The sequence below is a fragment of the Pinus tabuliformis genome, chromosome 4_1, assembly GCF_031772625.1.
Source record: "Pinus tabuliformis cultivar Carrire ecotype Pingquan chromosome 4_1, CPIR1, whole genome shotgun sequence".
Classification (NCBI taxonomy): Eukaryota; Viridiplantae; Streptophyta; class Pinopsida; order Pinales; family Pinaceae; genus Pinus; species Pinus tabuliformis.
Genome location: NC_142303.1, coordinates 375470597 through 375492112, shown reverse-complemented (window position 1 = coordinate 375492112; position 21516 = coordinate 375470597).

Below are 21516 nucleotides of genomic sequence, written 5' to 3'. Positions count from 1 at the left end.
AGGAGATTTCGAACCGATTAAACGAGTTCGCTTTGTTCGTACTGGTTTCGATTCCGGAGACAAAGACGGTTGACTCGTAAGCCTCCGCGAACGATGGGGTTTCAATTGACTTTCTTCCATGATTGTGGATTACTCGATCAACTAAAATAAAAAGGGGAAGTATGTTTCCGAATTAAATGAATTTTAGACGCTTTAGACACAACTTGTTTTTTCAGTTTTTAAGAGTCGAGAAAAAACAAAAGACGACTCTAGTCTCCTTCGATTTTTAATGAGCCTGAAGTGACAAGTGCTCAGATGGACCTTTTCCGTTAAGGAGTCTGAAAAGGAGCGTAAGGGACTACTCTGGAGATCTAGGTAGAGGGAGTACCAAACCAATCACAAAACTGCAGAATACGTTTTACGGTACGGTAGTCAATCTTCCCGAATGTTGTGTTTGGTGCATTGCGATCAGTAGGGCGGTCGACACGGCTTCCTATGGATAAAAGGTTTTAAGCCTATAGGGGTCTCCCAATATATACTCGACGGTATGTGGGAGCACAAGTCCGTACTGGCACTTATCATCTCACAGTGGAGGAATCACCCAACCATCAGCGAGGACAACAGTTACCAGGCTTTACGATGCCAAAATACGTCTCTAGCCTAGACCTCTATGTTGTGCGTTAAGTTCCAAAGTGTTGTTAGATTCATTCAATTTATTTTAAGTTGATCTTTCTTATGAAGTTTGCCTTTTGGGTTCGCCACGAGATGTAGATGTAATTCCTAAATGCAATCTAAAGATGATAAGCAAATCTTTTATCTCTTTTCAACAATGAAAATCCTAGCTACAAGGGGAAAAGAAAGACACAATCTTTTCTCAAAGAGCAAAGAGCACACTGTAAATGCACTTTTCCTAAATCAAGCCAAATAGACTATCATATGCAAATGCACATATCCATGTATTTGTTTTCACTTTCTTAATATTGATGCCTAAAAAGAAAGTTGATGTACAAATCTGAATTTGATTTCAAGTGAAAAACACCAACAAGCTTCTTTTCGAAATAAAAAAGGTAGAGAAGATTACGACACTTTATGATTTTGAAATAAACACTCGTTTCGACACTAGAAAGTGACAAATTCAAACCAAAGGTGAAAGTAAAAGTATAATCAACTGTCAACAACAAACAAACTTTCTCCTAGGATCAAAATCGACACTTGCGACAGATCTAAATCCAAGGACGACAATATGACTATTCTACTCTTTCAATGGAAAATTGTAAATGATGTAACAAATACACAAAGAACATCTACAATATTTTTGTACAAAGGAGGCGGAATTAAGGCAAAGAAAAGGAGTTTTCAGACAGGTACACACTGATCACAGGCTGCAAAATCAGAGACAAAACTGAAAAAATGAAGCAAAGAACCTCAGCTGCACAGGGCTAGGCTGATCAGCGCACCTGTTACACAGAGAAACTGAATTACAGCGCAGGTAGCCCTCTCGGGAACTACGTTGAAATGCAGAGTCTCTTCACAGTGCCTGCGCTGGGGAAGAAACGAGACTTCTATCTGGGTTATGGGTCACGGTTTGCAGTTTAATCTATGGATTTTGGCCGAGTAAAAGCAATCAGTAATGCACAATCAGAGGGTGGATTTAAAGGAGGTCTAAGAGCTATCACAAAGGGTAATCAGATCATTTGTGAATCAGTTGTTCAAATCATAAACAAATCCAGTGAATGGATTGAAGTAGCAGGTGTCTACTTTGCATTTGATAATGGCAAATGCAGTTCGATTGCTACTTCTGTGTTTATGAAACAAACAACAAGAGAAACACAAACAAAATAACTAGACACGATCCCCAGCGGAGTCGCCATTTTGTTGTTGGGAAAAGTGTCTACTCAGAACGCCCCTATCCCACTAAGGTGTGACAGTGCCTTAGCAACAAACAAGGAAAACTACTTTCGTATTCTTCTTTATGAACTGTAAATGAAGAGGAATAGGATGAACTAACCTGTGTCTTGTGCTAGTCCTTTGATCCAATCTCTCTCCTCTTTGACAGCTTCCAGCTACCTGCTCCTTCACTTGCCTAGCTTCACCAAGTTCCTGCAAGATCACAGGAGAGGAAAACTACACAAAGACATGGATTTACATTCATAAATAGCTTAGGATCAGATTTAAGCTAAACATGCAAATATAACAAAAAATCATTGATACACAAGCATGTAGGAGAAACTCAAATAGTTTTATTGATATAACAAGAAGGTCCAGGAGGAGTTACAACCGATGATTCCTGATCCAGCATCAACCCCCCAGCAAAGGAATCCCCTCTTCACCTCCAACAAAGCATAAATCACCCAATGCACTGATCTCTATCTCAAAACCAACAACAATTCTCTGCAAAGTACAAAATTCCAGCCTCTAGATCTCTGGGATGAGGGATCCATATATAGATGTATGCAAAGAGGATGAGTCAGCTTATGATTTGACTTGTGGCCTCTCTCTGTCAGTTCTTGCTTCCACTTGGAGACTGAGAGCCTCTTACTCATATGTGGTCGAACTCAGTGAGGCAAGTGTCATTAGGGAAGATTCTGGAAGCTTCCATTGTCTGTCCACCTCGCGGAATGACACTGCCATTTGTCATTTCCCGCTCAACACACCCTGGTAGTGCATTTAGGTGCGTTGCAATGCACCTAGCTAGTGTATTGGGGTGCTATGCAACGCAGCTAGCTAGTGGAGCAGCTGAAATGATCCTGATTTGACTGTTTCTGAGCAGTTTCTGGTGGAGAACTTCTGGGAGAAGCTGTAGTTTGTTGACCTTGTTACTTTAGGGGCAGGAACAACACTTTTAGGAACTTAGGATCCCTTATTTTATGGACATTTCATGCTTAGAGCTGTAAGGCACAAAAATGTCTATAACAGTTGCCCCCTAAAGTATGAGGCCGTTTATCGGGTGAAATGCTTTATTAGGAGGATCCGAAGTTCTTTCAATGCTGGGAGGAGACCTGTAATAAGATACAATACAATAAATTATCTTCATACTGTTTTCATGATTTAGCTGAGGCGGGCATTCCCATGCTCAACTTTATAAATTCATTTTTATGTACATAGGACAGACAATCGTCTAATGGTAGACTGATGATTCTGATGAAGTCATCATCCTTTTGGTAGGATGATTACATGTGCTGAAATGCTGTACATGTCAATGTATTTATTTTTCCTGAATATATATCGCAGCCCGGATGGATGAAACTAGATCCGGGGTCTTCAATCTCGTCCGATCTTCACTCGAAGTACAAGTCGATCCATGTGAGAAATGTTTTGAAGTCGAACGTGGAAAGACATCGCTTGATTACCAGTCGATGATGTAAACTGTTAACAAGTGCGAGAGGAATCACCGATAATGATGATGACCCTCAAGGTACTGCAGTACAATTCACGTGGTGTGAATAAAGGACTTGGCGTCGAACACCACGCAAAATCTTTCGGTCGAAGGTCATTGATGTATACCTATCGCCGGAGGTGAGAAACTTGCCATTGAGGCATGCAAGCTTCAAAGTACTGAATGGGGTGTTCCTAGATAAACTTCTTGGATAATGAGCTGATGTCGACAAGAATCGATCCGTCAAAGGAGGTCCTTGATGAATCCCACATCGATGACACAGAACGGAGCAAATGATTTTTATGGAGGTGAAAAAGATCTGATGATATATGGTTCAGGATGGTGGTCATGAAGGAATGAAGTATAATGTATGGTAGTGGATGGGACACGTGTGACTTCTCTGGATGACTTCTCTTGAACATGTCGGCGACACTTATGTGATGGATTGGTAGCATTTACCCCAAATGTGGATGGTATGGCGTGACCATGGTGATGTGACCGGTGAATGAAACAACCCAACCCGACTAAGGCACGGAGTGGAAGTGTCATGTTCAAGAGCGACTTGATACCAATAAAGATTCTTTGAGTTTCTTCCCAATTTTTCCCCAGTCATTGCTGACCAATACCTCTTTATTTTTGTCAAGCTTGAGGAGGATAACATATGCTTGTTCTATAATTTGCCCTTCGAGCAAACCCATCGCTATGTTTTAACGAGCCTAGCGATAGTGAAACTCGTTCTCGTCTAAAGACAAGTTTGTCGCTATTAATCTTTTTAACGAGTCTAACGACAAAGATAACTCGGTCCTTTTCATTTTTAGAGAGTCTGAAAAGGTACGTAAAGTTAATTCCGGGATTCCTTTTTCGTCATCTAATCCCTTAAGTCCAAAAAAGTATAAAACAATATAGAAGGGATGAATTTTCGATAGTTTTAACGAGCCGAATAACACAAGCGCTCGATCTTTTTGTGCAATAATCCCTCAGGTCCAAAAAGATTAAAATCTAGAGGAGGGATAGCACTTCTGGTCGCTTTAACGAGTTGGAAGGCCAAAACTCGGCAATCTTTTCATATTTTACGAGTCAGTTGAAAAGAGCTTAAATAAGACTCGTCTTTTGAGGAACGAGTGATAAAATGGGTAGCAGCTGATTCTAGGTAATGGTTTGAAATTTTCCAATCACGACAGTGTCATAAGGATGGCTAGTGAAATCACTCTTCGCAGCTGTTCCTCAAAATGGGTAAACAATCAAATGGAGGTGAATGATCGGCCAATGGAAAAGTGGAGGTGACGACGCAAACACGACCAAGGCTTTAATGGCTGATAATGCTACATTCACGGTGGTTATTTACCGGAGGATAGTTCATTTTTTAACGAGCTTAAACAAGGAATTGAAACACTTGCTCGGTCTTATGTTTATTTTTTAATGAGCTTGAACTATGTGCTAAAACTGCTCGATGATAAGTTTGTATGCCCCCAGCATAATAACGCAAAACGAGGTGCATGACCCCCAAGCTTCATTGCATTCAACTCGGTGGTTGGAATGAAGGTTTACCTTTGAGATTTGAAAAGGGGATTTGTTTCATTTTTTAATGAGGTTGACACAGTAAAAGAACTATCCTCATGACTCCTTGTTTCATTTTTTAACGAGGTTGACACGAGATAAGAACCGTCCTCGGAGTCTAAATCCATTAGATATAGAAGGTTTCATATTCCACTGTGGCCATTTCCGCCAGATTACTCGGAGGCGGTAGGGCAAAAGTACCCATTAAGGCAGGGTCTTTTAGGAGACCTACTCCGATATTTTGGAGCGAATGATTGCTTCCATGGATCATTGGAATGCTTCCAGTAACTTGAGAACCATTAGGGAGGAAGTTTTGTTGATCGACGATTGTAATCCCTCCTTGATTGGGAAATGAAATCTTTCTAAAATAGGTCGACACAACAGCTACCATGGCATATATCCATGGTCTTCCTAGTAGGATGTTGTAATCAAGATTCCCATCGATGACTTCAACATCTATTTCTACCGTTTTTCCCCCTAGTTCAAATTTCAAGTTATTTAGGATACCATATGGGGTATATGTCTTTCCGTCAAATGCTTTTAACGTTGTCGCAGATCGCGACAATGTTGGAGATCCTAAATTTTTCCAGTAACTCATCGACATAATACATGTAGATGCCCCCTCATCAATAATTGTTCAATGAACAGTTATGTTGAGGGCTTTCACTTGAACAAGGAAAGCTAGCTGAGCCGGTAACTGAGGATCATATCCTTTATGGTCGAAGGATACAAGATTGGAATCCTTAGGATCAATCCCACCAATGGCTGATAACAAAGCCTGCCTTTGGGATGGGCAATTTTGTAGTACTTCAAGAGTCGACATAGCGGATGGTGATTGGGCCAAATCTTCCACTATGTTACAATGCTGTGCCGCTCTAGCGCGGGGATTAAATGTCGACTTGTGTACTACTCTCTTTGGCGGTTTTATTGTTAATTCAGGAATGATGGGTGGTACAACTTCTGTCGAAGTTGTTGTTGAACTACTTGGTTGATCTTTATCCTTGTCGTTCGACAGCTGCGGATTCCCGTAATCTTTGTTCCTTGTCGAAATCAAAGCATCATTTTGCTGTTTCGAAATCGACAACATTAGCACTTGAGACGGGAAAGCATTTCCACTTTCAACCAGATTTTCTCCTAGATTTGGGAACGGATCAGTTAACACAACTGAGGTTTTCGTACTCTTAAAGAATTTCTTAAGTTCAGCTTTGTATGGACATTCTTTCGTCCAATGATCCTCATCGCATATGTGACACCCTATGGAGGGTTTCCTATTTCCAGGAGGGTTTGAAGAAGATTTTTCAGGTGATGATTCATCCTGTTTCTTCTTCTTCCCTTTGCCTTTCTTCTTGCTTCCTGGTTGTTTGGTTTCTTTTCCCTTATCTATTGACACGACATTTACTTCCGAAGCAAGAAGTTCGTCTTTTGCATTTTGATCTGAAATCTTACGGGCCTTCTTAGATGTAGCCTTTGTCGATTTCGTGTCTATTGTGCCAATCACGCCATCGCCGGCATGAGAGTCTTTGTTTGATTTAGGAGGAGGAGGAATTGAGAATTCGGGTCTAGGGGCGTCAGGTATTTTGTCGTAGAGCGTGCCAGACTGAGTATAAATCAAGTCCAGGTATTGCGCACGAGCGATAACTTGCTCTTCCGTTACAACTCCCCCCTTTGCCACATCTTCTGTGATGGAAGGTAATAATGACTTGATAAACCATTCAGCTAATAGCTGATTGGGAACATACATTTTTACCATCCTACGACGACGTCGCCACTCATGTATATGATCAGATATGTGAGTGGCCGTTGTTTTTTTGAAGTTGGTAAGGAGTTCTGTTCCCGTTTCATACCTTATCGGTAATTGAAAATGGGTTAAAAAGGTTGTGGCTAAGGTACTGAAGTTGTTGAACGAAGCTCCAGACAATTCAATGTACCATTTTGCCGCTGGACCCGTTAACGTCCTCTGAAAGAGGCGAAGCCTTATCGAATCATCATTTAGGGTGTTTGATGAACACCATAGGTGAAATGTCATAACGTGATTCGATGGATCTTCACCTGGATTTCCATTAAATTTAGGAATATCTGATGGAAGTTTATGAGGAATCGCTGGCCACCAAGGGGCGTAAGCAATTGGATCGTTTGTTAACTAGTTTAAATCAGGTAACTCTATAGTATCCACGAATGGTAACTGTTGATTCAGGTTAGGTGAAGCATACCCAGGGTAAGATGGGATTGCCTGAGCAGTTGGTCTTTGCATGCCAGCATAATGCATTTGATGCTGGTATGACTGATAAGGTTGGTGGACATGACCATTGTAAAATGGTTGATTTTGACCGTTTTGAATGTATGGCTGTCCACTGTTCGCAAAGATTTGCTGCTCAGAACCTTGGTATACTTGTTGGAATTGTGGTTGTTGGTATTGCACCAGCCATGGTTGAGAAGCCATGTGCTGTTGCGCTATACTAACCGTTGGACCAAGGTGTGGGGTAATTGTACCCGTCTGGACCTGTGTCGCCCCACTAGTTGGCGATTGTGGTTGAGTCACAAGGTCAAGGGGCTGTTGCATTACAACCTGAGAAATCTGAGGTTGACACACAACAGGCAGCGTTTGAACTTGTGACACCGTCACGATAGCTGGTGTAGTCGGGATATTCGACATAGGTACACATTGTTGCATCGAATACACAACCCTTGGTTGTTGAGGTAGTATAGGTACCCAACCACTTGAGGTAATTCCAGTATAACCTGAATATTTCTGTGAACTCCCGTATGGATATCCTCCCGGAGGGGATAATGATAGGGCATACTGCCCCCCATACGCTGGTAATCCAGAACTCAAGGGGATTGTTTGCCCTTGGGGACCAGACTGCCCAAATTGACCTCCAGATGGATCAATTTGTTGAGACTCAACATAAGAGTTCCCGGATATTATTCCGGAGGAACAAACATGAACGGACCATACTGTCGTAATAGCCCCTGAGTGGGCTCCTTCTAGCGGTTGAGAGCTAGTTGGGACAGATGGTATGCCGGCGAACATTGTTGGGGTGACGGCAGGGAGTTCTGCTGTCGCTGTGTCAGACGACACAGTCCTAGATGTTGACGGTTGTTCAAACATTTGGAGTCTATCCAAAAGATCACTTAGCGATTCTACAGGAACTTCCACTGGTGGTAGACCAACTTCTGATGAAGAAGGAAATAGAGTGACCCCGACTCCAAAGTGCGTTGGAGTACTTGTTTGAGGATCTTCTACAATTTATTCAATCACAATCAGACTAGGTGGAAGGGGAAGCTTATGATTTGACTTTTGGCCTCTCTCTGTCAATTCTTGCTTCCACTTGGAGACTGAGAGCCTCTTACTCATCTCTGGTCGAACTCAGTGAGGCAAGTGTCATTGGGGAAGATTCTGGAAGCTTCCATTGTCTGTCCACCTCGCGGAATGACACTGCCATTTGTCATTTCCCGCTCAGCGCACCCTGGTAGTGCATTTAGGTGCGTTGCAACGCACCTAGCTAGTGTACTGGGGTGCTATGCAACGCAGCTAGCTAGTGGAGCAGCTGAAATGATCCTGATTTGACTGTTTCTGAGCAGTTTCTGGTGGAGAACTTCTGGGAGAAGCTGTAGTTTGTTGACCTTGTTCCTTTAGGGGCAGGAACAACACTTTTAGGGACTTAGGATCCCTTGGTTTATGGACATTTCATGCTTAGAGTTGTAAGGCACAAAAATGTCTATAACACCTGAGCAACAAGTTTTTGTAAGTAATGGGCAACCACATTTTGAAAGTGGTTATCAAAAACCATACTATAATGGCTATGACCATCAACCTATCAAAGTTACCAACATCAAATACATTATGCTGGTATGCAAAGACCCACTGCTCAGGTGATTCCATCTTATCCTGGGTATGCTTCGCCTAACCTGAATCAACAGTTGCCCTTTGTAGCAACTCTAGAATTATTAGATCTAAACCGGTTGACGAATGATCCAATTGCTTACGCCCCTTAGTGGCCTGCGATTCCTCATAAAATTCCCTCTAATATTCCTAAATTCAATGGAAATCCAGGTGAAGATCCATCGAATCATGTGATGGCATTCCATTTGTGGTGTTAATCCAACACCGTAAATGATGATTCGATTAGGCTTCACCTTTTTCAGCGAATGTTAACAAGTCTGATAGCTAAATGGTATATAGAATTGCCTAGAGCTTCATTTGATAACTTCAGCACCCTTGTGTTATAGACATTTTTGTGCCTTACAACATAGAGCATGAAATGTCAATAATCTAAGGGATCTAAAGTCCCTAAACAAGTTGTTCTTACCCTAAGAGGAACAAGGTCAGCAAATCACAGCACTACAGTTCAGTTCTCCACTGAAAAACACTCAAAAACAGGTCAGTTTTGGATCATTGCAGCTGCTCCACTAGGCATCTGCGCTGCATAGCAGGTACAACAAAGGCTACCTGCGTTGCATAGCAGGTAGAACAAAGGCTACCTGCGTTGGGCGTACTTGGACATGTGGAGGAATCTTTTTCTCAAAGTGCCAGTGTCCAGGAAGCTTCCAAAAAGACACTTGATCATAAGATTCGCCTAATGATGAGTTAAGAGCTTCTAAAACTCCAAGTGGAAGACAGAAACTCCAAGTGAAGAACTGAAGAACAATTGGAGTTGAAGAGGACAACAAGTCACACATCAAGCTGGCTTATCTTCACTCCAAAACTCTATATAAGGATCTCATCCCATGGGATCTAGAGGGCGGAATTCAGTGCAAAGAATCGCTGTTGGTTTACAGTTGTGAAGTATTGGGTGATTGCTTGAGGGAGGTGAAGAAGAGATTTCTCTCCGTCGGGAAGGTGATGCTGGATTGGACCTCTCATGGTTGTATCACCGCCTGAACCTTACTTCCATATATTAATAAAGCATTTGAGGTTCTTCTATTCGCATGTGTTTCAATGGTGAATTGTCTTACTTGCATTTTTGATTTATGCTAATCCTTGAATCATTTATGCATGCATGCTTCTTGTAGTTTCCTTTTCTTGTCTTATTTGCAGGATCTCGTGTAGCTGGGCCCGTGAAAAGACTTGGAGCTGGGAGCAAGCGGCAAACAAAGGAGATAGGATCGACCATTTGCGCAAGACATCGGTAAGTGGATATATCCCTTTTATCTCTTGCATGTCATAAAGAAGAAACTTTAGATAGCTTTGCTTTCAGCTGTTGCTAAGGAACTGTCACCCTTAGAGTGGGTTAGGGTCATTCCGAGTTGGATACTTTCCCCCACAACAGACTGGCGACTCCACTGGGGATCATGTCTTGTTGGTAGCTTGTGTTTCTTGCTATTCATTTCTTAAACAAAAGAGTACCGAATCGAACTGCATGCGAGTCCTTCGAATGCAAAGTAGAGGGCAGCTACTCTAGCCCAGTGCTGGGCATGTTTATGATTTGAAGAGCTGATCCACAAGGACTCTTTTTAGCTCTTTGTGATAGTGTTCATCTTCCTTTAATCATCCTCTAGAGTATACTTGACTGATAGCAACTGGTTTGGCCAAAAACCGTTAATTTTTGAGCAAACTGTGAGCCGGAATCTGAGAGAGACGAGAGTTGTCTCATCAGTGCAGCTGCAGCAAAGGCTACCTACACTGACATCGCAGGTCCCGAAGGGGCTACCTGCGCTGCATCGCAGGTTGATAGTGCAGCACCTACACTGATCCAGTTTTGCCTTGTGCAGCTGGGGTTACCCACTGTCTGTTGCCCAGTTTTCAGTATTGTTTTTGCAGCCTGTTGTCAACTTGTATACCCAGCTGAAACCACTTCTCTTTGCCTTCATTCCCCCTCAGTTGTATGAAGAAACCGTGATTGTTCTTATTGTATTTCTTGCTATCATTCACTGTTTCCCATAGCGAAAGCGAACTAGTCTTGCTATGACATCTTGGATCTAGACCTGTGAGAAAGTGTCGTTGTGATTCTAAGAGCTAGTTTATTGCTGTTCATAGCTGCTTGAGCATTTGCTTTCGTTATATGGTTCGAATTTCAGTATTTCTTGTGTTGAAACGAGTGAATATTAAGGTGTTCTTTTGATCATTGGACAAAACTTGTTTGCTTACGCTTGAAATCGAATTCGAAATCATACAACAACTTTCTTTTTGTATACATCAACATTAAGGAAGAAGAAAAGAAATACTTGCATTATGCATGTGCATTTTGACAGTTTGCATGTCGATTTAGGAAAAGTGCATCAGTGTGTGCTCTATGATCTATTTGAAAAGATGATGTCTTTCTTTTCCTTCAGTAGTTAAGGTTTTCATAAGTTGAAAGAATTGAAAAAGCTTGCTTATCATTCTTAGACTGCATTTAGGAGTTGTCTCATACATCACGTGGTGATCCATAAAGGCAAACTGCTAAGCAAGATCAACCTAAAAAGAACTGAATTTATCTAACAACGCTTTGAAACATAACGAAACACAGTAGAGGTCTAGGTAGAGACGTGAACCAGCGTCATTAAACATAGTGACTGTCGATCTCTACGAAGGTGGGTGATTCCTCCTGAGGGACGATAGCACTAATACGGACTTGTGCCCCCGCGTACCGTCGCGTATATTGGGGAACCCCTATAGGAACAAAGCCTTTATCCATAGGAAGCCGTGTCGGCCGCCCTACTGATCGCGATGCAGTGAACACAGCATTCACGAAGATCGACCACTCGTACTGTAAAACGTATTCTCTGGTTTCGCGAAAGGTTTGGCACACCCTTGCCTAGAACTCCAGAGTAGTTTCTTTTGGCCTTTTTCAAACTCTATAACTGAAAAAGTCCATCCGAGCATTTGTCACTTCAGGCTCGTTAATACATCGAAGGAGACTAGAGTCATCTTTAGCTTTTTCTCGACTCTTAAAAAGTGAAAAAGAAAGTTGTGTCTAAAAGCGTCGTCATAATAAAATTCATTTTAAACGGAACATAATCACCTCCTATTCCTGCGTTGATCTTCGAAGTTAGTCTTTTGGCATCGTAAGTTCTTGTAGAATCGCTAAGAAATCTTTTGGATAGACTAGATATGTCTGAACAACCGTCGACATCTAGGACTGTGTCGTCTGACACAGCGGCAGCAGAACCTCCTGCTGCTACTCCAACGATGTTCGCTGGTATACCATCTGTCCCGGAAAATTGTCAACAACAAGCCGGAGTCCCATCAGGGACGACAATATGGTTAGTTCCTATTTCTTCATCCGGATTATCATCTGGTACTTCTTATGTTGAAACTCAACAAATTGATCCAATGTGTCTTCAAAGGCCAATTTGTCCTTTAAGTACTGGATTTCCACCATGTGGAGAGCAGTATGCTCTTTCATTGTTCCCTCCTAGAGAACAACCATATGAGAGTTTACAACAAGGATCAGGTCAAACTGGAATTACATCCAGCGGTCGGGTACCAATGCTGCCTCAACAATCAGGAGTTGCATATTCAATGCAACCAGTACACCCTGTGTCGAATATTCCCACCACACCTGCTATGGCGAATGCGTCGCAAGTACAAGCGCTACCTGTTGTAATACAACAACCTCTTGTCTCAGCGGCTCAATCACAATCTCAGGGTAGTGCCTCCTTATCTGGAGCGACTCAGGCTCAAACAAGTACTGTGACTCCTCATCTTGGTCAATTATCCAGTATTGGTCAACAACAAATGGTACAACAACCAGAGCTATTTCAATCTCAACAGCCGCCATTCCAGCAATCATATCAAGGACCTAAGCAACAAGTCTTTGTAAGTAATGGGCAACCATGCTATAATGGTTATGCCCATCAACTTTGTCAAAGTTGTCAGCATTATGCTGGTCTGCAAAGACCCATTGCTCAGGCGATACCATCTTATCCTGGATACGCTTCGCCTAACCTGAACCAACAGTTGCCCTTTGTAGTAACTCTAGAATTGCCAGATCTAAACCGGCTGACGAATGATCCAATTGCTTATGCCCCTTGGTGGCCGGCGATTCCGCATAAACTTCCATCGGACATTCCTAAATTCAATGGAAATCCAGGTGAAGACCCGTCGAATCACGTCATGACTTTTCATCTGTGGTGTTCATCGAACACTCTAAACGATGATTCGATAAGACTTCGCCTCTTCCAGAGGACATTGACAGGTCCAGCGGCTAAATGGTACATTGAATTGCCAAGAGCCTCTTTCGACAATTTCAGCTCCTTAGCCACGACTTTCTTAACCCATTTTCAATTACCGATAAGGTATGAAACGGGAACAGAACTCCTTACCAACTTCAAACAGAAAACGACCACTCACATATCTGATCATATACATGAGTGGCGACGTCGTCGTAGGATGGTGAAAACTTACGTTCCCGATCAGCTGTTAGCTGAATGGTTTATAAAGTCGTTACTTCCGGCTATAACGGAAGATGTGGCCAAGGGGGGAGTCGTAACAGAGGAGCAGGTCATTGCTCGTGCTCAATATCTGGACTTAGTATATACTCAGTCTGGCACGCTCTACGACAAAATACCTGACGCCCCCAGACCTGAATTTTCAATTCCTCCCCCTCCTAAATCGAATACCGACTCTCATGCCAGTAATGGCGTGACTGGCAAACGCAAAATTTCTAGTCAAAATGCAAATGAGGAACTTCTTGCCTCAGAAGTAAATGCCATGTCGAATACCGACAAGGGCAAACGACCGAAGCAACCAGGGGGCAAGAAGAAAAAGAAAAGGAAAGGCAAACCCCCGACAGGGTGTCATATATGCGATGAGGATCATTGGACGAAGGATTGTCCACATATAGCTGAAGTTAAGAAACTCTTCAAGAGTTCAAAAACCCCAGCAGTATTGACTGATCCATTTCCTAATCCAAGACAAAATCTGGTTGCTAATCAAAATGCTTCCCGATCCCAAGTGCTTATGTTGTCCACCTCAAAGCAGCAGAATAATGCTTTGACAAGGAATAAAGATTACAGGAATCCAAAGCAATTGAACAACAAGGCAAATAAACAACCTAGTAGTTCAACAACAACTTTGACCAAAGTTGTGCCACCCATCGTTCCTAAGCCAACGATAAAGTCGCCAAAGGGAGTAGTACACAAATCGACATTTAATCCTCGTGAAAAAATAACACAGGATTATAATATAATAGAGGACCTGGCCCAATCATCGTCCGCTATGTCGACACTTGAGGTAGCGCAAAATTGCACCTCCCAAGAGAAAGATTTATTATCAGCCATAGGTGGGATTGGCCCAATGGATTCCAATCTTGTGGCCTTTAATCATAAAGGATATGACCCTCAATTACTAGCTCAACTAGCTTTCCTTATTCAAGTGAAAGCCCTCAACAAAACTGTTCATCGAACAATTATTGATGAGGGGGCATCTACATGTCTTATGTCGATGAGTTGCTGGAAAAATTTAGGCTCACCACCCTTGTCAAAATCGTCAACGACATTAAAAGCATTTGATGGACGATCATACACTCCATACGAGATTTTAAGTAACTTGCAAGTTGAACTGGGGGGAAAAACAATAGAAGTTGATGTTGAAGTAATCGACGGAAACCTCGATTACAACATCCTACTGGGAAGGCCTTGGATATATGCCATGGCTGCAGTTGTGTCGACCTACTTCAGGAGGATTGTATTTCCTTTTCAAGGAAAAACTACAATCGTCGACCAACAAACATTTCTCCCCAACAGTTCTCAAGTTACGGGAAGTAGCACAATGATCCATGAAAGTAATCAATCGCTCCAAAATATCGGAGTAGGTCTCCTAAAAGACCCTGCCTTAATGGGTACTTTTGCCCTACCGCCGGCAAGTAATCTGGCGGAAGTAGCCACAGTGGAAACCTACAATATGAAATCTTCTATATCTAACGGATTCGGAAGATTCCTAAATATTTTGTCAGCATGGATCATCGCCCTAATGGAAATACTGTAAATACAGTGGGCTCCGAGGACGGTTCTTATCTCGTGTCAACCTCGTTAAAAAAGGAAACAAGGAGTCATGAGGATAGTTCTTTTACTATGTCAACCTCAATAAAAAATGAAACAAATCCCCTTTTCAAAATTCAAAGGTAAACCTTCATTCCAACCACCAAGTTGAATGCAATGAAGCTTGGGGGGCACCCTCCTTTGACATGCATCATTATGATGCTGGGGGCATGCATAAAAACGAGCAGTTTTGGCAAAGTTCATGCTCGTTAAAAAATAAACGCAAGAACCGAGCAGTTTTAGCGCATAGTTCATGCTCGTTAAAAAATAAACATAATATTGAGCAGTGTTTTGGCGCATTCAAGCTCTTTAAAAAATGAACCCAGTACCGGTAAATAACCATCTGAGACCGTAAGTTCATCAGCCATAAAAGCCTTGGTCGTGTTTGTGCACCGTCACCTCCACTTGTCATTTGGCCGATCATTCACATCCACTTGATTCTTTACCTATTTTGAGGAACAACTGCGAAGAGTGATTTCACCTAGCCATCCTTGTGACACTGCCGTGATTGGAAAATTCCAACCTGTACCTGGAATCTGCTGCTATCCCTATTTATCACTCGTTCCTCAAAAGACGAGTCTTCTTTGAGCTCTTTTCACTGACTCGTAAAATATGAAAAGTTTGCCGAGTTTTGGCCTTCCAGCTCGTTAAAAGGACCGGAAGAGCTATCCCTCCTCTAGATTTTAATCTTTTTGGACCTGAGGGATTATTGCACAAAAAGATCGAGCGCTTGTTTGGTTCGGCTCGATAAAGATATCGAACATTCATCCCTTCTGTATTGTTTTATACTTTTTCGGACTTAAGGGATTAGATGACGAAAAAGGACCCCTGGAGTCTACTTTATGTACACTTTTCAGACTCTCTAAAAATGAAAAGGACCGAGTTGTCTTTGTCGCTGGACTCGTTAAAAATATTAGATAGCGACAAACTTGTCTTTAGACAAGAACGAGTTTCCCTATCGCTAGGCTCATTAAAAACATAGCGATGGGCTTGCCCGAAGGGCAGGTTATAGATCAAGCATATGTTATCCTCCTCAAGCTTGTCAAAAAATAAAGAGGTACTGGTCAGAAATGACTGGGGAAAAATTGGGAAGAACCTCAAAGCTTAATGGTAGCAAGTCGCTCTTGAACATGACACTTTTGCCTCCGTAAATATCGGGTTGGGTTATTATCATTCACCGGTCCCTTCACCATGGTCTCGCCATACCATCCATACATGGGGTAATGCTACCGATCCATCTCATTAGTGTCGTTATATGTTCAAGAGATGTCATTCAGAAAGTGTCAACCGGGTCCCATCCACTACCGTACATCATCTTTCATCCTTCCATGACCGCCACCCTGAATCATATTTCACAGATCGTTTTCACCAATCATCACTAGCTCCGTTCTGTGTCACTGATGTGGGATTCATTAAGGCCCTCCTTTGACGGATCACTTCTTGTCGACATCAGCTCATTATCCAAGAAGTTGATCTAGGAACACCCCCTCAGTACTTTGAAGCTTGCATGCCTCAATGGCAAGTTTCTCACTCCCGGCGATAGGTATAAATTAATGACCTTCGACCAGGAGACTTTGCGTGGTGTTCGACGTCAGATCCTATATTCACACCACGTGAATTGTGCTGCGGTACCTTGAGGGTCATCATCATTATCGGTGATTCCTCTCGCGCTTGTTAACAGTTTACATTATTGACTGGTAATCAAGCGATGTCTTTCCATGTTCGACTTCGAGAAATTCTCACATGGATCGACTTGTACTAATGTGAAGATCGGACAAGTTTGAAGACCCCGGATCTAGTTTCATCCATCCGGGCTGCGATATATATTCAGGAGATAAAAACATAGACATGTGCAGCAGATGATTATCCTACTAAAAGGATGATAATTAAAAGCAGAGAATTATCCGTCTCTTATCAGACGATCGTCTGTTTATGTACAACAAATGTATTTATAAAGCTGAGCATGGGAAATGCCCGCCTCAGCTAGATCATGAAAAGAAAGTATGAAAAGATAATGTATTGTATTGTATTTTGTTACAGGTCACCTCCCGACGATTGAATGAACTTCGGATCCTCCTAATAAAGCATTTCACCCGATAAACGACCTCATACTTTAGGGGGCAACTGTTATAGACATTTTTGTGCCTTACAACATAGAGCATGAAATGTCAATAATCTAAGGGATCCAAAGTCCCTAAACAAGTTGTTCTTACCCTTAGAGGAACAAGGTCAGCAAACCACAGCACTACAGTTCAGTTCTCCACTGAAAAACACTCAAAAACAGGTCAGTTTTGGATCATTGCAGCTGCTCCACTAGGCATCTGCGCTGCATAGCAGGTACAACAAAGGCTACCTGCGTTGCATAGCAGGTAGAACAAAGGCTACCTGCGTTGGGCGTACTTGGACATGTGGAGGAATCTTTTTCTCAAAGTGCCAGTGTCCAGGAAGCTTCCAAAAAGACACTTGATCATAAGATTCGCCTAATGATGAGTTAAGAGCTTCTAAAACTCCAAGTGGAAGACAAAAACTCCAAGTGAAGAACTGAAGAACATCTGGAGTTGAAGAGGACAACAAGTCACACATCAAGCTGGCTTATCTTCACTCCAAAACTCTATATAAGGATCCCATCCCATGGGATCTAGAGGGCGGAATTCAGTGCAAAGAATCGCTGTTGGTTTATAGTTGTGAAGTATTGGGTGATTGCTTGAGGGAGGTGAAGAAGAGATTTCTCTCCGTCGGGAAGGTGATGCTGGATTGGACCTCTCATGGTTGTATCACCGCCTAAACCTTACTTCCATATATTAATAAAGCATTTGAGGTTCTTCTATTCGCATGTGTTTCAATGGTGAATTGTCTTACTTGCGTTTTTGATTTATGCTAATCCTTGAATCATTTATGCATGCATGCTTCTTGTAGTTTCCTTTTCTTGTCTTATTTGCAGGATCTCGTGTAGCTGGGCCCGTGAAAAGACTTGGAGCTGGGAGCAAGTGGCAAACAAAGGAGATAGGATCGACCATTTGCGCAAGACATCGGTAAGTGGATCTATCCCTTTTATCTCTTGCATGTCATAAAGAAGAAACTTTAGATAGCTTTGCTTTCAGCTGTTGCTAAGGAACTGTCACCCTTAGAGTGGGTTAGGGTCATTCCGAGTTGGATACTTTCCCCCACAACACCTTGCCACCACCTTTTTAACCCATTTTAGGCTACCAATAAGGTACAAAACAGGAATGGAGCTTCTTACCAATTTTAAGCAGACGACAACCACTCACATATTTGATCATTTTCATGAGTGGCGATGTCATCATAGAATGGTAAAAACATATGTTCCTGATCAGCTGCTAGTTGAATGGTTTATTAAGTCATTGTTACCTTCTATTACGGAAGATGTGGCAAAGGGAGGAGTCGTCACTGAAGAGAAAGTCATTTCTCGTGCGCAATATCTAGACTTGATCTATACTCAGTCTGGCACGCTCTACAAAAAAATCGCTGATGCTCCTAGACCAGAGTTTTCCGTTCCTCCTCCTAAATCAAATAAAGACTCTCATGTCGGCTATGGCGTGATAGGTACGACAAGCACAAAAACCGTAAAGGCTACATCTAAGAAAGCCTGTACGGTTTCTAGTAAAAAAGTAAATGAAGAACCTCTTTCCTCAGAGGTCAATGCCGTGTCGACTGACAAGGGAAAAAATCCAAAGCAACCAGGGGGCAAGAAGAAAGGGAAAAATAATAAGAAGAAACAAGAAAATTCAACTCCTGAAAAATCTTCTGAAAACCCTACTGGGAAAAAGAAACCTCTTTATCCATGTTACATAGCGACGATGAGCATTTCATGAAATATTTTCCACATAAAGCTAAGTTTATGAAATTTTTAAAAACTTCAAATACCCTAGCGGTGTTGACTAATCCATTTTCGAGCCCAGAAATAAACCTGGTTTCTAGTGATCGTGCTTCCCCATCCCAAGCACTTATGTTATCCATATCAAAACACCAAAATGATTCTTTGATATCAACAAGGAATAAAGATTATGGAAATCCACAATGGTCAGATGACAAGGCTACAGATCAACCCAGTAGTTCGACAACAACTTCGCCAGAAGTTATTCCACCAACCATTCCTAAATTAACAATAAAACCGCCTAAGAGAGTAGTACATAAATCGAAGTTTAATCCTCGTGCTCGAGCAGCATAGAATTATAATATAGTGGAGGATTTGGTCCAATCGCCATCCACTATGTCAACACTTGAAGTACTGCATAATTGCCTCTCCCAAAAGCAGGCTTTGTTATCAGCGATAGGTGGTATTGATCTAGCGGATTCCGATCTAATGGCCTTTAATCATAAAGGATACGAACCTTAGTTACCGGCCCAACTCCCTTTCCTCATACAGGTAAAATCCCTCAACAAAACTGTTCATCAAATAATCATTGATGAGGTGGCATCTACCTGTATTATGTCAATGAGTTGCTGGAAAACTTTAGGATCTCCACCCTTGTCACGATCATCAACAACATTAAAAACGTTCGATGGAATAACATACACACCGTATGGGATATTAAGTAACTTGCAAGTTGAACTAGGGGGCAAGACAGTAGTAATTGACATCGAAGTTATCGATGGAAACCTCAATTACAATATCCTACTGGGAAGGCCCTGGATTTATGCTATGGCTGCTGTTGTTTCAACTTACTTTAGAAAGATTGCATTTCCCTTTCAAGGAGGAATTACAATCATTGATCAACAAACCTTTCTCCCCAACAATTCTCAAGTTACTGGAAGCATTCCATTGATCCATGGAAACCCTCAATCACTTCAAAATATCAGAGTATGTCTCCTAAAAGACCCTTCCTTAATGGGGAATTTTGCCCTTCCGCCTCCGAGTAATCTGGCACAAGTGGCCACAGTGAAAACCTGTCACATGATATCTTCTACATCAACAAAGATGAAGAAGAACTCTGAACATTTTGATAGAGTGGATCATTACGAGGTATTGCCTCCAAGCCCTACCATAGCTACATCATCTGACGATCAATTCAGTGATGTTGTACATTATGTACTGGGGGCCTTGGAACCAAATCTTTCCTTCATGACCCCTTATGAATTGTGATCAAAGGTCGCCATGAGGATAGTTATTTTACTGTGTCAACCTCATTAAAATATGAAACAACTCCCTTTCCAAATGGAGTCTTTGATTATGATCTCGTAAAATCCAAGTCGAGTCTTTCAAAAATATCGAAAGTGAACCTTCATTCCATCCACCTTGTTGAATGCAATGAAGCTTGGGGGGCATGCACCTCGATTTACGTCATTATGCTGGGGGCACGCGAACTTATAACAAGCATAGTTTTTCATTTCAAGCTTGTGTAAACATGAAACTAAATCTGAGCATATGTTGTCACATGGTTCAAGCTCATTAAAAAATGAACCAGGCCACGAGCAGTTTTACACGAATTTCAAGCTCGTTAAAAAAAAAACCTAGCAATGAGCATATGTTCCACTAGAGTTTAAGCTCATTAAAAAATGAACCTACCTCTGGTAAATAACTATTGCGATCACATAATTATCTGCTTTTGAGCCTTGGTCGTGTTCTTACCATCACCTCCACTCCTTTTTAGCTGATCATACACCTCCATTTGATTGTTTACCCCTTTGGAGGAACAACTGCGATGAGTGATTCTATTAGCCATCTTATTTACACTGCCATGATTGAAAAGTTCCAAACCTTACCTGGAACCAGCTGCTATCCAAAATCATCACTCGTTCCTCAAAAAATGAGTCTTCTTTAAGCTCTTTTCATCTGACTCGTAAAATATGAAAAGATTGCCGAGCAATTGGCCTCTCCAGCTTGTTAAAGTGATTGGAAGTGCCATCCCTCCTTTAGATTTTAATCTTTTTGGACCTGAGGGATCATTGCACAAAAAGATCGAGTGCTTGTCTTGTTTGGCTCGTTAAAATTATCGAAAAGTCATCCCTTTCATATTATTTTATACTTTTGCGGACTTAAGGGATTATATTATGAAAAAGGATTAATGGAGTTTCCTTTCCGAATTTTTTTAGACTCTCTAAAATTGAAAAGGACTAACTTTTCTATGTTGTTAAAATTGTTAAAACAATAGCGACAAACTTGTCCATGCAGACAAGAACGAGTTTCACTGTCGCTAGGCTCGTTAAAACATAGTGACGGGTTTGCTTGAAGGGAAAATTATATAAAAAGCATATGTTATCCTCCTCAAGCTTGAAAAAAATAAAGAGGTACTGGTTAGAAATGACTGGGGAAAAATTGGGAACAAAACTTGAAGAAACTTTATTGGTAGTAGGTCGCTCTTGAACATGATACTTTCACTCCATCACCATGATTGAGTCGGGTTGGGTTATTTCCTTCATTGTTCATATCACCATTGGTCCACCGTACCATCCATTTTTGGGGTTAATGCTACCAACCCATTTCAGTGTCGCCGATATGTTCATGAGAAGTCACTCAGAGAATTCACCAACCCAGCTTGTGTCTCATCCGCTGCAATACCTTCACCCTTCATTCTTTCATGACCGCCACCGTGAACCTTGTATCATTAGATCGTTTTCACCTCCACAAAATCATTTTCTCCGTTTCGTGTTGTAGATGTGGGATTCATTAAGGCCCTCCT